This window comes from Ascidiella aspersa, chromosome 4 (genome assembly GCF_963924565.1).
Source record: "Ascidiella aspersa chromosome 4, kaAscAspe10.2, whole genome shotgun sequence".
Taxonomy (NCBI): Eukaryota; Metazoa; Chordata; class Ascidiacea; order Phlebobranchia; family Ascidiidae; genus Ascidiella; species Ascidiella aspersa.
Genome location: NC_139450.1, coordinates 23,356,531 through 23,374,758, shown reverse-complemented (window position 1 = coordinate 23,374,758; position 18,228 = coordinate 23,356,531).

Below are 18,228 nucleotides of genomic sequence, written 5' to 3'. Positions count from 1 at the left end.
ACTCATTTAATATTTTACACTTTTCACTCAAATTTTGCTCACATTTCAATTTTTTTGTGTTTCAAATATTTCACTCTCAAGTCACTCACATTTCACTAATATTTCGCACATTTTACTCACTTTTATATTTTACTCACATTTTACTCATATTTCAATCACAATTCACTCACATTTTACTCATATCTTACTGAGATTTCATTCAAATTTCACTCATTTTATGCATTTCACATTTAACTAACATTTCACATACATTTTACTCGTTTAGTATTTCAGATATTTAACGAAAATTTCACTCACATTTAACACTCATATCACTCACATTTCACTAATAGTCCACACATTTTACTCACTTTTATATTTTGCTCATTTTTCACTCTTATTTCAATTACATTTCACTCACATTTTACTCACATTTGATTCATTTTAATAGTATCACATTTTACTCAATCAACATTTCGCCCACACTTCACTCACATTTCACTTAAATTGCACTCACATTTCACTAATTTCACTCGTTCAACATGTCGCTCACATTTCACTCACATTTCACCCATTTAACACATTTAACAATTCACTTACATTTAACTCACATTTAACTCACATTTATCTCACATTTGACTCACATTAATCTCACACTTTCCTCACATTTCACTTAATTTGCACTCACATTTCACTAAATTCACTCGTTTTACATGTCACTCACATTTCACTCACATTTCACCCATTTAACTTATTTCACATTTCACAAATTTCACGAATATTTCACTCATAATTCACTCACATTTCACATACATTTCATTCACAATTGACTTGGATTTCTCTCACATTTCGCTCATATTTCCCTCACATTTCACTTATATTTCACTCACATTTCACTTATATTCCGCACATTTTACTCACTTTTATATTTTACTCACATTTCATTCAAATTTTACTCATTTTACACATTTCACATTTAACTAACATTTCACATACATTTTACTCGTTTAGTATTTCAGATATATATCGAACATTTCACTCACATTTCTCACAGATTTCATTTATTTAACGTTTCACATATTTCACGGTCATATCACGCACATTTCACTAATAGTCCACACATTTTACTCACTTTTATATTTTACTCATTTTTTACTCCTATTTCAATCACATTTCGCTCACATTTTACTCACATTTGATTGATTTCACTCATTTCACATTTTAATCATTTTACTCAATCAACATTTCGCCCACACTTCACTCGCATTTATCTCACATTTACCTCTATCATTTCACTTAAATTGCACTGAAATTTCACTAATTTCTCCCGTTTAACATGTCACTCACATTTCCCTCACATTTCACCCATTTAACACATTTAACAATTCAATTACATTTAACTCACATTTATCGCACATTTATCGCACATTTCACTCAAATTTCTCTTAAATTTCACTTATATATCCATCATATTTTACTCATTTCACATTTCACATTTTTCGCTCACATTTCGCTCACATTTCACTAATATTACACTAACATTTCAATCACATTTGATTCATGTCACATTTCACACATTTCACGAATATTTCACTCACAATTCACTCACATTTCACAAACATTTCATTCACATTTCACTTAGATTTCACTCATATTTCGCTCATATTTCCCTCACGTTTTATTTACATTTCGCTAACAATTCACTGATTTTACATGACACTCACATCTCACTCATTCCAAATTTCACCCATTTTACATTTCACTCACGTTTCATTCAAATTTTTCTCATTTCGCTAATATCTCACGCATTTCACATTTCACTCAATTCACATTTCGCTCACATTTCAGTAATATTCCGACAAATTTCAATTACATAACACTAAAATTTCTCTCAGATTTGTTTCACGTTTCTCCCACATTTCACTCATTCCGCATTTCACTGATTTCGCTCACATTTCAATCACTTTTCACGCACATTTTAGTCAGATTTCAATCAAATTTCACTCACTTTACACTCATTTCACTCACGTTTTTCTTATTTGATATTTCGCAATTTTCACTCCCATTTCACTCACATTACACTCATTTCACTCACATTTTACTGATTTAATATTTTACACCTTTCACTCACATTTGGCACACATTTTATTTATTTCATGTTTCACATATTCCACTCTTATATCACTCACATTTCACTAATATTCGACACATTTTGCTCACTTTTATATTTTACTCATTTTTCACTCGTATTTCAATCACATTTAACTCACATTTAACTCACATTTCCCTCACATTTCAATAAATTGCACGCACATTTCACTAATTTAGCTCGTTTTAAATGTCACTCACATTTCATTCAGATTTCATTTAAATTGCACTCACATTTCACTAATTTCACTCGTTTTACATGTCACTCACATTTAACTCACATTTCGCCCATTTAACTTATTTCACATTTCACTTCCATTTCACTTACTCACATTTGATTGATTTCACTCATTTCACATTTTACTCATTTTACTCAATCAACATTTCGCCCACACTTCACTCGCATTTATCTCACATTTACCTCTATCATTTCACTTAAATTGCACTGAAATTTCACTAATTTCATTCGTTTAACATGTCACTCACATTTCACCCATTTAACACATTTAACAATTCACTTACATTTAAATCACATTTAACTCACATTTATCTCACATTTGACTCAAATTTCACTAAAATTTCACTTACATTTCCATCATATTTTACTCATTTCACATTTCACATATTTCGCTCACTTTTCGCTCACATTTCACTAATATTGTACTCACATTTCACACTCATTTCATTCACATTTCACTTCGATTTCACTCACATGTCACTCACATTTCACTCACATCTCAAACATTTCACATTTCACCCATTTTAAATTTCCCTCAGGTTTCAGTCGCATTTCACTCATTTTACTCACATTTCACCCACATTTCATTCACATTTCACTCACATTTCACTCACATTTCAATCATTCCACATATCAATCTTTTCATATTTCACACTTTTTTCTTACATTTCACTAAAGTTTACCTCACATTTCAATCAATTTTACTCACCTTCTACTCGCATTTTATTGTAATTTCACTAAGATTTTACTCACGTTTCACTCGTTTACGCACATTTCACTCATTTTACATTTGACACATTTCGCTCACATTTCTCTTATTAGTCACTAATATTTCAATCACATTCCGATCAAGTTTCCATCACATTTCACTCACACTTCGCTTTTTTATTTGACTAATATTTCACTTCTCTCATTTCACTTTATTTACATGTCACTCACATCTCACTCATTTCAAATTTCTATCACATTTCACTCACCTTTCACTCACACTTCGCTTTTTTATTTCACTAATATTTCACTTCTCTCATTTCAGTTTATTTACAAGTCACTCACATCTCACTCATTCCAAATTTAACTCATTTTACATTTCACTCACGTTTCATTCACATTACACTCATTTCACTCACAATTTACTCATTTGATATTTCACAAATTTCAATAACATAACACTCATTTCACCACATTTTACTGATTTAATATTTTATTCCTTTCACTCACATTTAGCAAACATTTAATTTATTTCATGTTTCACATATTTCACTCTTATATCACTCACATTTCACTAATATTCCACACATTTTACTCACTTTTATATTTCACTCATTTTTCACTCTTATTTCAATCACATTTAACTCACATTTAACTCACATTTCCCTCACATTTCAATAAATTGCACGCACATTTCACTAATTTAGCTCGTTTTAAATGTCACTCACATTTCATTCAGATTTCATTTAAATTGCACTCACATTTCACTAATTTCACTCGTTTTACATGTCACTCACATTTAACTCACATTTCGCCCATTTAACTTATTTCACATTTCACTTCCATTTCACTCATTTTTTACTCATATTTCGCTCACATTTCACTCAAATTTCACTTAAATTTTACATACATTTCTATCATATTTTACTCAATTAACATTTCACACATTTTGCTCACATTTCGCTCACATTTCACTAATATTGCACTCAAATTTCTATCACATTTCAATCATTTCACATTTCAATCATTTCACATTTCAAACATTTTCCTTACATTTCACTAATGTTTCCCTCACAGTTGAATCAAATTTCACACACCTTCCACTCACATTTCATTCACATTTCACTGTTATTTCAGTCATATGTCTCTAACATTTTTCACATTTTGCTAACATTTCAGTAATATTTCTCTCAGATTTCAATCACATAACACTCACATTTTACTACATTTCCATCACATTTTACTCACTTTTCACTCACATTCAATTCAATTCACATTTCACATTTTACTAATATTTCCCTCACATTTCAATCAAATTTTACTCACATTTTACTAGAATTTCACTAACATTTTACTCACATTTCACTCGTTTACTCACATTACACTCATTTTACATTTCACACATTTCGCTCACTGTTCACTATTAGTCACTGACATTTCAATCCCATTTCACACACATTTCATAATTTTCACGTTTCACATATTTCACTCACATTTCAGTCATATTTCAATCATATTTCCGTCATATTTCCCTAACATTCCATTCAAATTTCACTCATTTCTCACATTTTTAATGTCATTAACATTTCACTCAAACTTTAATCATTTAACTTATATCACATTTCACTCACACTTCGCTTTTTTATTTCACTAATATTTCATTTCTCTCATTTCACTTATTTTGCATGTCACTCACATCTCACTCATTCCAAATTTCACTCAATTTACATTTCACTCACGTTTCATTCACATTACACTCATTTCACTCACATTTGACTCATTTGATATTTCACAAATTTCACTCACAGTTCACTCACATTACACTCATTTCACCCACATTTTACTCATTTAATATTTTACACCTGTCACTCACATTTAAATCACATTTTATTTATTTCATGTTTCACATATTTCTCTCTTATGTCACTCACATTTCAATAGTATTCTGCACATTTTACTCACTTTTATATTTTACTCATATTACACTCATATTTCAATCACATTTCACTCACATTATACTCATATTTTACTGACATTTCATTCAAATTTCACTCATTTTACTCATTTCACATTTAACTAACATTTCACATACATTTTTCTCGTTTAGTATTTCAGATATTTACCGAAATTTTTACTCACATTTCACACAGATTTTATTCATTTCACGTTTCACATATTTGACTCACATTTCACTCACATTTTACTCACATTTCACTCACATTTCACTCACATTACACTCATTTCACTCACGTTTTACTTATTTGATATTTCGCATATTTCACAAATTTCACTCACATTACACTCATTTCACCCACATTTTACTGATTTAATATTTTACACCTTTCAGTCACATTTAGCACACATTTCATTAATTTCATGTTTCACATATTTCACTCTTAAATCCCTCATATTTCACTAATATTGCACACACATTTCAATCACATTTCACTCACATTTGATTCATGTCACATTTCACACATTTCACGAATGTTTCACTCACATTTCACTCACATTTCACTCACATTTCACAAACATTTCACTCACATTTCACTTAGATTTCACTCACATTTCGCTCATATTTCCCTCACATTTCTCTTACATTTTACTCATATTTCACTCACATTTCTCCCACATTTCACTCAAATTTCACTTAGATTTTACTCAAATTTCGCTCAAATTTCCCTCATATTTTACTTACATTTCACTCACATTTCACTGATTTTACATGTCACTCACTTTTCACTAACATCTACCTCATTGCAAATTTGACCCATTTTACATTTCACTCCCGTTTCATTCATATTTTTCTCATTTCGCTAATATCTCACTCATTTCACATTTCACCCATTTCAGATTTTACTCACATTTCATTCATATTTCCTTAAAATTTCTCTAAAATTTCACACATTTTACCCATTTCACTCAATTCACATTTCGCTCACATTTCAGAAATATTCCGTCACATTTCAATTACATGACACTCACATTTCACTCACATTTAATCCATTTCGCATTTCACGTATTTCACGAATATTTTACTAAAATTTCTTTCAAATTTCTCTCACATTACAATACCATTTCTTTCTCATTTATATCATATTTCTCTCACATTTGTTTCACATTTCTCTCACATTTCACTCATTTCACATTTCAATGATTTCGCTCACATTTCATTCACATTTCACTCACATTTCATACACATTTCACTCACATTTCACTCACATTACACTCATATTTTACTGACATTTCATTCAAATTTCACTCATTTTACTCATTTCACATTTAACTAACATTTCACATACATTTTTCTCGTTTAGTATTTCAGATATTTACCGAACATTTCACTCACATTTCACACAGATTTTATTCATTTCACGTTTCACATATTTGACTCACATTTCACTCACATTTTACTCACATTTCATTCACATTTCACTCACATTACACTCATTTCACTCACGTTTTACTTATTTGATATTTCGCATATTTCACTCACATTTCACTCAAATTACACTCATTTCACCACATTTTACTCATTTAATATTTTACACCATTCACTCACATTTAGCACACATTTTATTTATTTCATGTTTCACATGTTTCACATATTTCACTCTCATATCACTCACATTTCAATAATATTCCCCACATTTTACTCACTTTTATATTTTACTCACATTTCACTGATATTTCAATCACATTTCACTCACATTATACTCATATTTTACTGACATTTCATTCAAATTTCACTCATTTTACGCATTTCAAATTTAACTAACATTTCACAGACATTTTACTCGTTTAGTATTTCAGATATTCAACGAAAATTTCACTCAAATTTCACACAGATTTCATTCATTGCACATTTCATATATTTCACACTCAAATCACTAACATTTCACTAATAGTCCACACATTTTGGTCACTTTTATACTTTACTCATTTTTCACTCTTATTTCAATCGCATTTCACTCACATTTTACTCACATTTGATTGATTTCACTCATTTCACATTTTATTCATTTTACTCAATCAACATTTCGCCCACACTTCACTCGCATTTATCTCACATTTACCTCTATCATTTCACTTAAATTGCACTGAAATTTCACTAATTTCACTCGTTTAACATGTCACTCACATTTCACTCACATTTCACCCATTTAACACATTTAACAATTCACTTACATTTAACTCACATTTAACTCACATTTATCTCACATTTTATTCACATTTCACTTAAATTGCACTCACATTTCACCCATTTAACTTATTTCATATTTCACTTACATTCTACTCATATTTCACTAACATTTCCTTCAAATTTTACTTAAATTTCACTTAAATTTCTGTCATATTTTACTAATTTTAAATATCACATATTTCGCTCACATTTCACTAATATTGCACTCACATTTCAATCACATTTCACTCACATTAGCTTCATGTAACATTCCACACATTTCACGAATATTTTACTCACAATTCACTCACATTTCACACACAATTCATTGACATTTCACTTAGATTTCACTCACATTTCACTCATATTTCAATCACATTTCACTCACATTATACTCATATTTTACTGACATTTCATTCAAATTTCACTCATTTTACTCATTTCACATTTAACTAATATTTCACATACATTTTTCTCGTTTAGTATTTCAGATATTTAACGAACATATCACTCACATTTCACACAGATTTCAATCATTTCACGTTTCTCATATTTCACTCTCACATCATTCACATTTCGCTAATATTCCACACATTTTACTCACTTTTGTATTTTACTCATGTTTCACTCTTATTTCAATCACATTTCACTCACATTTTACTCTCATTTCATTTATTTTACTCATTTAACATTTACTCATTTTACTTAATCAAAATTTCGCCCTCACTTCACTTACATTTATCTCACATTTCCCTCACATTTCACATAAATTACACTCACATTTCACTAATTTCACTCGATTTTTATGTCACTCACATTTCACTAACATTAGCTTCATGTAACATTCCACACATTTCACGAATATTTTACTCACAATTCACTCACATTTCACACACAATTCATTGACATTTCACTTAGATTTCACTCACATTTCACTCATATTTCAATCACATTTCACTCACATTATACTCATATTTTACTGACATTTTATTCAAATTTCACTCATTTTACTCATTTCACATTTAACTAATATTTCACATACATTTTTCTCGTTTAGTATTTCAGATATTTAACGAACATATCACTCACATTTCACACAGATTTCAATCATTTCACGTTTCTCATATTTCACTCTCACATCATTCACATTTCGCTAATATTCCACACATTTTACTCACTTTTGTATTTTACTCATGTTTCACTCTTATTTCAATCACATTTCACTCACATTTTACTCTCATTTCATTTATTTTACTCATTTAACATTTACTCATTTCACTTAATCAAAATTTCGCCCTCACTTCACTTACATTTATCTCACATTTCCCTCACATTTCACATAAATTACACTCACATTTCACTAATTTCACTCGATTTTCATGTCACTCACATTTCACTAACATTTCACCCATTTAACACATTTAACAATTCACTTACATCTAACTCACATTTAACTCACATTTATCTCACATTTAAGTCACATTCATCTCACATTTTACTCACATTTCACTTAAATTGCACTCACATTTCACCCATTTAACTTGTTTCATATTTCGCTTACATTACACTCATATTTCATTAAACATTTCACTCAAATTTTAGTTAAATTTCACTTAAATTTCTGTCATATTTCACTCATTTCACATTTCACATATTTCGCTCACATTTCACTAAAATTGCACTCACATTTCAATCACATTTCACTCACATTAGCTTCATGTAACATTCCGCACATTTCACGAATATTTTACTCACAATTCACTCACATTTCACACACAATTCATTCACATTTCACTTAGATTTCACTCACATTTCACTCATATTTCCCACACATTTCAATTACATTTCACTCACATTTCACTGATTTCACATGTCACTCACATTTTACTCACATCTCACTCTTTTCACATTTCACCCATTTTACATTTCACTCACGTTTCATTCACATTTCACTCACATTTTAATAATTTCAATCATTTCACATTTCACTCACATTTCAATCATTTCACATTTCACACATTTTTCTTACATTTCACTAATGTTTCCCTCACATTTCTGTCAAATTTCGCTCACCTACCACTCACATTTCACTCACATTTTACTGTAATTTCACTCATATTTCACTGAAATTTTGCTCACATTTCACACGTTTACTCACATTTCACTGATTTTACAGTTCACACATTTCGCTAACATTTTCTTATTAGTCACTAACATTTCAATCACTTTATTATTTCACTAATATTTTACTTCTTTCTTTTCACTTTATTTACATGTCACTCACATCTCCTTCATTCCAAATTTCACTCATTTTACATTTCACTCATGTTTCATTCACATTACACTCATTTCGCTCACAATTTACTCATTTGATATTTCACAAATTTCACTCACTTTTCATTCACATAACACTCATTTCACCCACATTTTACTGATTTAATATTTTATACCTTTCACTCACATTTAGCAAACATTTAATTTATTTCATGTTTCACATATTTCACTCTTATATCACTCACATTTCACTAATATTCCACACATTTTACTCACTTTCATATTTCACTCATTTTTCACTCTTATTTCAATCACATTTAACTCACATTTATCTCACATTTCCCTCACATTTCAATAAATTGCACGCACATTTCACTAATTTCACTCGTTTTAAATGTCACTCACATTTCCATCACATTTCATTTAAATTGCACTCACATTTCACTAATTTCACTCGTTTTACATGTCACTCACAGTTAACTCACATTTCACTTCCATTTCACTCATTTTTCAATCACATTTCGCTTACATTTCACTCAAATTTCACTTAAATTTTACTTACATTTCTATCATATTTTACTCAATTAATATTTCACACATTTTGCTCACATTTCGCTCACATTTCACTAATATTACACTCAAATTTCTATCACAATTCAATCATTTCACATTTCAATGATTTCACATTTCACACATTTTCCTTACATTTCACTAATGTTTCCCTCACATTTGAATCAAATTTCACACACCTTCCACTCACATTTCATTCACATTTCACTGTTATTTCACTCATATGTCACTAACATTTTTCACATTTTGCTAACATCTCAGTAATATTTCCCTCAGATTTTAATCACATAACACTCACATTTTACTACATTTCCATCACATTTTACTCACTTTTCACTCACATTTAATTCAATTCACATTTCACACATTTTACTAATATTTCCCTCACATTTCAATCAAATTTTACTCACATTTAACTAGTATTTCACTAACATTTTTCTCATATTTCACTCGTTTACTCACATTACACTCATTTTACATTTCACACATTTCGCTCACTGTTCACTAATTAGTCACAGACATTTCAATCCCATTTCACACACATTTCATTATTTTCACGTTTCACATATTTCACTCACATTTCAGTCATATTTCAATCATATTTCCGTCATATTTCCCTAACATTCCATTCAAATTTCACTCATTTCACACATTTTTAATGTCATTAACATTTCACTCAAATTTTAGTCATTTAACTTATATCACATTTCACTCACACTTCGCTTTTTTATTTCACTAATATTTCATTTCTCTCATTTCACTTATTTTACATGTCACTCACATCTCACTCATTCCAAATTTCACTCAATTTACATTTCACTCACGTTTCATTCACATTACACTCATTTCACTCACATTTGACTCATTTAATATTTTACACCTGTCACTCACATTTAACACACATTTTATTTATTTCATGTTTCACATATTTCACTCTTATGTCACTCACATTTCAATAGTATTCTGCACATTTTACTCACTTTTATATTTTACTCACATTTCACTCATATTTCAATCACATTTCACTCACATTATACTCATATTTTACTGAAATTTCATTCAAATTTCACTCATTTTACTCATTTCAAATTTAACTAAAGTTTCACATACATTTTTCTCGTTTAGTATTTCAGATATTTACCGAACATTTCACTCACATTTCACACAGATTTTATTCATTTCACGTTTCACATATTTGACTCACATTTCACTCACATTTTACTCACATTTCACTCACATTTCAATCACATTACTCTTATTTCACTCATGTTTTACTTATATGATATTTCGCATATTTCACTCACATTTCACTCACATTACACTCATTTCAGCCACATTTTACTGATTTAATATTTTACACCTTTCACTCACATTTAGCAAACATTTAATTTATTTCAGGTTTCACATATTTCACTCTTATATCACTCACATTTCACTAATATTCCACATATTTTACTCACTTTTATATTTCACTCATTTTTCACTCTTATTTCAATCACATTTAACTCACATTTCCCTCACATTTCAATAAATTGCACGCACATTTCACTAATTTAGCTCGTTTTAAATGTCACTCACATTTCATTCACATTTCACTTAATTTGCACTCACATTTCACTAAATTCACTCGTTTTACATGTCACTCACATTTCACTCACATTTCACCCATTTAACTTATTTCACATTTCACAAATTTCACGAATATTTCACTCATAATTCACTCACATTTCACATACATTTCATTCACAATTGACTTGGATTTCTCTCACATTTCGCTCATATTTCCCTCACATTTCACTTATATTTCACTCACATTTCACTTATATTCCGCACATTTTACTCACTTTTATATTTTACTCACATTTCATTCAAATTTTACTCATTTTACACATTTCACATTTAACTAACATTTCACATACATTTTACTCGTTTAGTATTTCAGATATATATCGAACATTTCACTCACATTTCTCACAGATTTCATTTATTTAACGTTTCACATATTTCACGGTCATATCACGCACATTTCACTAATAGTCCACACATTTTACTCACTTTTATATTTTACTCATTTTTTACTCCTATTTCAATCACATTTCGCTCACATTTTACTCACATTTGATTGATTTCACTCATTTCACATTTTAATCATTTTACTCAATCAACATTTCGCCCACACTTCACTCGCATTTATCTCACATTTACCTCTATCATTTCACTTAAATTGCACTGAAATTTCACTAATTTCTCCCGTTTAACATGTCACTCACATTTCCCTCACATTTCACCCATTTAACACATTTAACAATTCAATTACATTTAACTCACATTTATCGCACATTTATCGCACATTTCACTCAAATTTCTCTTAAATTTCACTTATATATCCATCATATTTTACTCATTTCACATTTCACATTTTTCGCTCACATTTCGCTCACATTTCACTAATATTACACTAACATTTCAATCACATTTGATTCATGTCACATTTCACACATTTCACGAATATTTCACTCACAATTCACTCACATTTCACAAACATTTCATTCACATTTCACTTAGATTTCACTCATATTTCGCTCATATTTCCCTCACGTTTTATTTACATTTCGCTAACAATTCACTGATTTTACATGACACTCACATCTCACTCATTCCAAATTTCACCCATTTTACATTTCACTCACGTTTCATTCAAATTTTTCTCATTTCGCTAATATCTCACGCATTTCACATTTCACTCAATTCACATTTCGCTCACATTTCAGTAATATTCCGACAAATTTCAATTACATAACACTAAAATTTCTCTCAGATTTGTTTCACGTTTCTCCCACATTTCACTCATTCCGCATTTCACTGATTTCGCTCACATTTCAATCACTTTTCACGCACATTTTAGTCAGATTTCAATCAAATTTCACTCACTTTACACTCATTTCACTCACGTTTTTCTTATTTGATATTTCGCAATTTTCACTCCCATTTCACTCACATTACACTCATTTCACTCACATTTTACTGATTTAATATTTTACACCTTTCACTCACATTTGGCACACATTTTATTTATTTCATGTTTCACATATTCCACTCTTATATCACTCACATTTCACTAATATTCGACACATTTTGCTCACTTTTATATTTTACTCATTTTTCACTCGTATTTCAATCACATTTAACTCACATTTAACTCACATTTCCCTCACATTTCAATAAATTGCACGCACATTTCACTAATTTAGCTCGTTTTAAATGTCACTCACATTTCATTCAGATTTCATTTAAATTGCACTCACATTTCACTAATTTCACTCGTTTTACATGTCACTCACATTTAACTCACATTTCGCCCATTTAACTTATTTCACATTTCACTTCCATTTCACTTACTCACATTTGATTGATTTCACTCATTTCACATTTTACTCATTTTACTCAATCAACATTTCGCCCACACTTCACTCGCATTTATCTCACATTTACCTCTATCATTTCACTTAAATTGCACTGAAATTTCACTAATTTCATTCGTTTAACATGTCACTCACATTTCACCCATTTAACACATTTAACAATTCACTTACATTTAAATCACATTTAACTCACATTTATCTCACATTTGACTCAAATTTCACTAAAATTTCACTTACATTTCCATCATATTTTACTCATTTCACATTTCACATATTTCGCTCACTTTTCGCTCACATTTCACTAATATTGTACTCACATTTCACACTCATTTCATTCACATTTCACTTCGATTTCACTCACATGTCACTCACATTTCACTCACATCTCAAACATTTCACATTTCACCCATTTTAAATTTCCCTCAGGTTTCAGTCGCATTTCACTCATTTTACTCACATTTCACCCACATTTCATTCACATTTCACTCACATTTCACTCACATTTCAATCATTCCACATATCAATCTTTTCATATTTCACACTTTTTTCTTACATTTCACTAAAGTTTACCTCACATTTCAATCAATTTTACTCACCTTCTACTCGCATTTTATTGTAATTTCACTAAGATTTTACTCACGTTTCACTCGTTTACGCACATTTCACTCATTTTACATTTGACACATTTCGCTCACATTTCTCTTATTAGTCACTAATATTTCAATCACATTCCGATCAAGTTTCCATCACATTTCACTCACACTTCGCTTTTTTATTTGACTAATATTTCACTTCTCTCATTTCACTTTATTTACATGTCACTCACATCTCACTCATTTCAAATTTCTATCACATTTCACTCACCTTTCACTCACACTTCGCTTTTTTATTTCACTAATATTTCACTTCTCTCATTTCAGTTTATTTACAAGTCACTCACATCTCACTCATTCCAAATTTAACTCATTTTACATTTCACTCACGTTTCATTCACATTACACTCATTTCACTCACAATTTACTCATTTGATATTTCACAAATTTCAATAACATAACACTCATTTCACCACATTTTACTGATTTAATATTTTATTCCTTTCACTCACATTTAGCAAACATTTAATTTATTTCATGTTTCACATATTTCACTCTTATATCACTCACATTTCACTAATATTCCACACATTTTACTCACTTTTATATTTCACTCATTTTTCACTCTTATTTCAATCACATTTAACTCACATTTAACTCACATTTCCCTCACATTTCAATAAATTGCACGCACATTTCACTAATTTAGCTCGTTTTAAATGTCACTCACATTTCATTCAGATTTCATTTAAATTGCACTCACATTTCACTAATTTCACTCGTTTTACATGTCACTCACATTTAACTCACATTTCGCCCATTTAACTTATTTCACATTTCACTTCCATTTCACTCATTTTTTACTCATATTTCGCTCACATTTCACTCAAATTTCACTTAAATTTTACATACATTTCTATCATATTTTACTCAATTAACATTTCACACATTTTGCTCACATTTCGCTCACATTTCACTAATATTGCACTCAAATTTCTATCACATTTCAATCATTTCACATTTCAATCATTTCACATTTCAAACATTTTCCTTACATTTCACTAATGTTTCCCTCACAGTTGAATCAAATTTCACACACCTTCCACTCACATTTCATTCACATTTCACTGTTATTTCAGTCATATGTCTCTAACATTTTTCACATTTTGCTAACATTTCAGTAATATTTCTCTCAGATTTCAATCACATAACACTCACATTTTACTACATTTCCATCACATTTTACTCACTTTTCACTCACATTCAATTCAATTCACATTTCACATTTTACTAATATTTCCCTCACATTTCAATCAAATTTTACTCACATTTTACTAGAATTTCACTAACATTTTACTCACATTTCACTCGTTTACTCACATTACACTCATTTTACATTTCACACATTTCGCTCACTGTTCACTATTAGTCACTGACATTTCAATCCCATTTCACACACATTTCATAATTTTCACGTTTCACATATTTCACTCACATTTCAGTCATATTTCAATCATATTTCCGTCATATTTCCCTAACATTCCATTCAAATTTCACTCATTTCTCACATTTTTAATGTCATTAACATTTCACTCAAACTTTAATCATTTAACTTATATCACATTTCACTCACACTTCGCTTTTTTATTTCACTAATATTTCATTTCTCTCATTTCACTTATTTTGCATGTCACTCACATCTCACTCATTCCAAATTTCACTCAATTTACATTTCACTCACGTTTCATTCACATTACACTCATTTCACTCACATTTGACTCATTTGATATTTCACAAATTTCACTCACAGTTCACTCACATTACACTCATTTCACCCACATTTTACTCATTTAATATTTTACACCTGTCACTCACATTTAAATCACATTTTATTTATTTCATGTTTCACATATTTCTCTCTTATGTCACTCACATTTCAATAGTATTCTGCACATTTTACTCACTTTTATATTTTACTCATATTACACTCATATTTCAATCACATTTCACTCACATTATACTCATATTTTACTGACATTTCATTCAAATTTCACTCATTTTACTCATTTCACATTTAACTAACATTTCACATACATTTTTCTCGTTTAGTATTTCAGATATTTACCGAAATTTTTACTCACATTTCACACAGATTTTATTCATTTCACGTTTCACATATTTGACTCACATTTCACTCACATTTTACTCACATTTCACTCACATTTCACTCACATTACACTCATTTCACTCACGTTTTACTTATTTGATATTTCGCATATTTCACAAATTTCACTCACATTACACTCATTTCACCCACATTTTACTGATTTAATATTTTACACCTTTCAGTCACATTTAGCACACATTTCATTAATTTCATGTTTCACATATTTCACTCTTAAATCCCTCATATTTCACTAATATTGCACACACATTTCAATCACATTTCACTCACATTTGATTCATGTCACATTTCACACATTTCACGAATGTTTCACTCACATTTCACTCACATTTCACTCACATTTCACAAACATTTCACTCACATTTCACTTAGATTTCACTCACATTTCGCTCATATTTCCCTCACATTTCTCTTACATTTTACTCATATTTCACTCACATTTCTCCCACATTTCACTCAAATTTCACTTAGATTTTACTCAAATTTCGCTCAAATTTCCCTCATATTTTACTTACATTTCACTCACATTTCACTGATTTTACATGTCACTCACTTTTCACTAACATCTACCTCATTGCAAATTTGACCCATTTTACATTTCACTCCCGTTTCATTCATATTTTTCTCATTTCGCTAATATCTCACTCATTTCACATTTCACCCATTTCAGATTTTACTCACATTTCATTCATATTTCCTTAAAATTTCTCTAAAATTTCACACATTTTACCCATTTCACTCAATTCACATTTCGCTCACATTTCAGAAATATTCCGTCACATTTCAATTACATGACACTCACATTTCACTCACATTTAATCCATTTCGCATTTCACGTATTTCACGAATATTTTACTAAAATTTCTTTCAAATTTCTCTCACATTACAATACCATTTCTTTCTCATTTATATCATATTTCTCTCACATTTGTTTCACATTTCTCTCACATTTCACTCATTTCACATTTCAATGATTTCGCTCACATTTCATTCACATTTCACTCACATTTCATACACATTTCACTCACATTTCACTCACATTACACTCATATTTTACTGACATTTCATTCAAATTTCACTCATTTTACTCATTTCACATTTAACTAACATTTCACATACATTTTTCTCGTTTAGTATTTCAGATATTTACCGAACATTTCACTCACATTTCACACAGATTTTATTCATTTCACGTTTCACATATTTGACTCACATTTCACTCACATTTTACTCACATTTCATTCACATTTCACTCACATTACACTCATTTCACTCACGTTTTACTTATTTGATATTTCGCATATTTCACTCACATTTCACTCAAATTACACTCATTTCACCACATTTTACTCATTTAATATTTTACACCATTCACTCACATTTAGCACACATTTTATTTATTTCATGTTTCACATGTTTCACATATTTCACTCTCATATCACTCACATTTCAATAATATTCCCCACATTTTACTCACTTTTATATTTTACTCACATTTCACTGATATTTCAATCACATTTCACTCACATTATACTCATATTTTACTGACATTTCATTCAAATTTCACTCATTTTACGCATTTCAAATTTAACTAATATTTCACAGACATTTTACTCGTTTAGTATTTCAGATATTCAACGAAAATTTCACTCAAATTTCACACAGATTTCATTCATTGCACATTTCATATATTTCACACTCAAATCACTAACATTTCACTAATAGTCCACACATTTTGGTCACTTTTATACTTTACTCATTTTTCACTCTTATTTCAAACGCATTTCACTCACATTTTACTCACATTTGATTGATTTCACTCATTTCACATTTTATTCATTTTACTCAATCAACATTTCGCCCACACTTCACTCGCATTTATCTCACATTTACCTCTATCATTTCACTTAAATTGCACTGAAATTTCA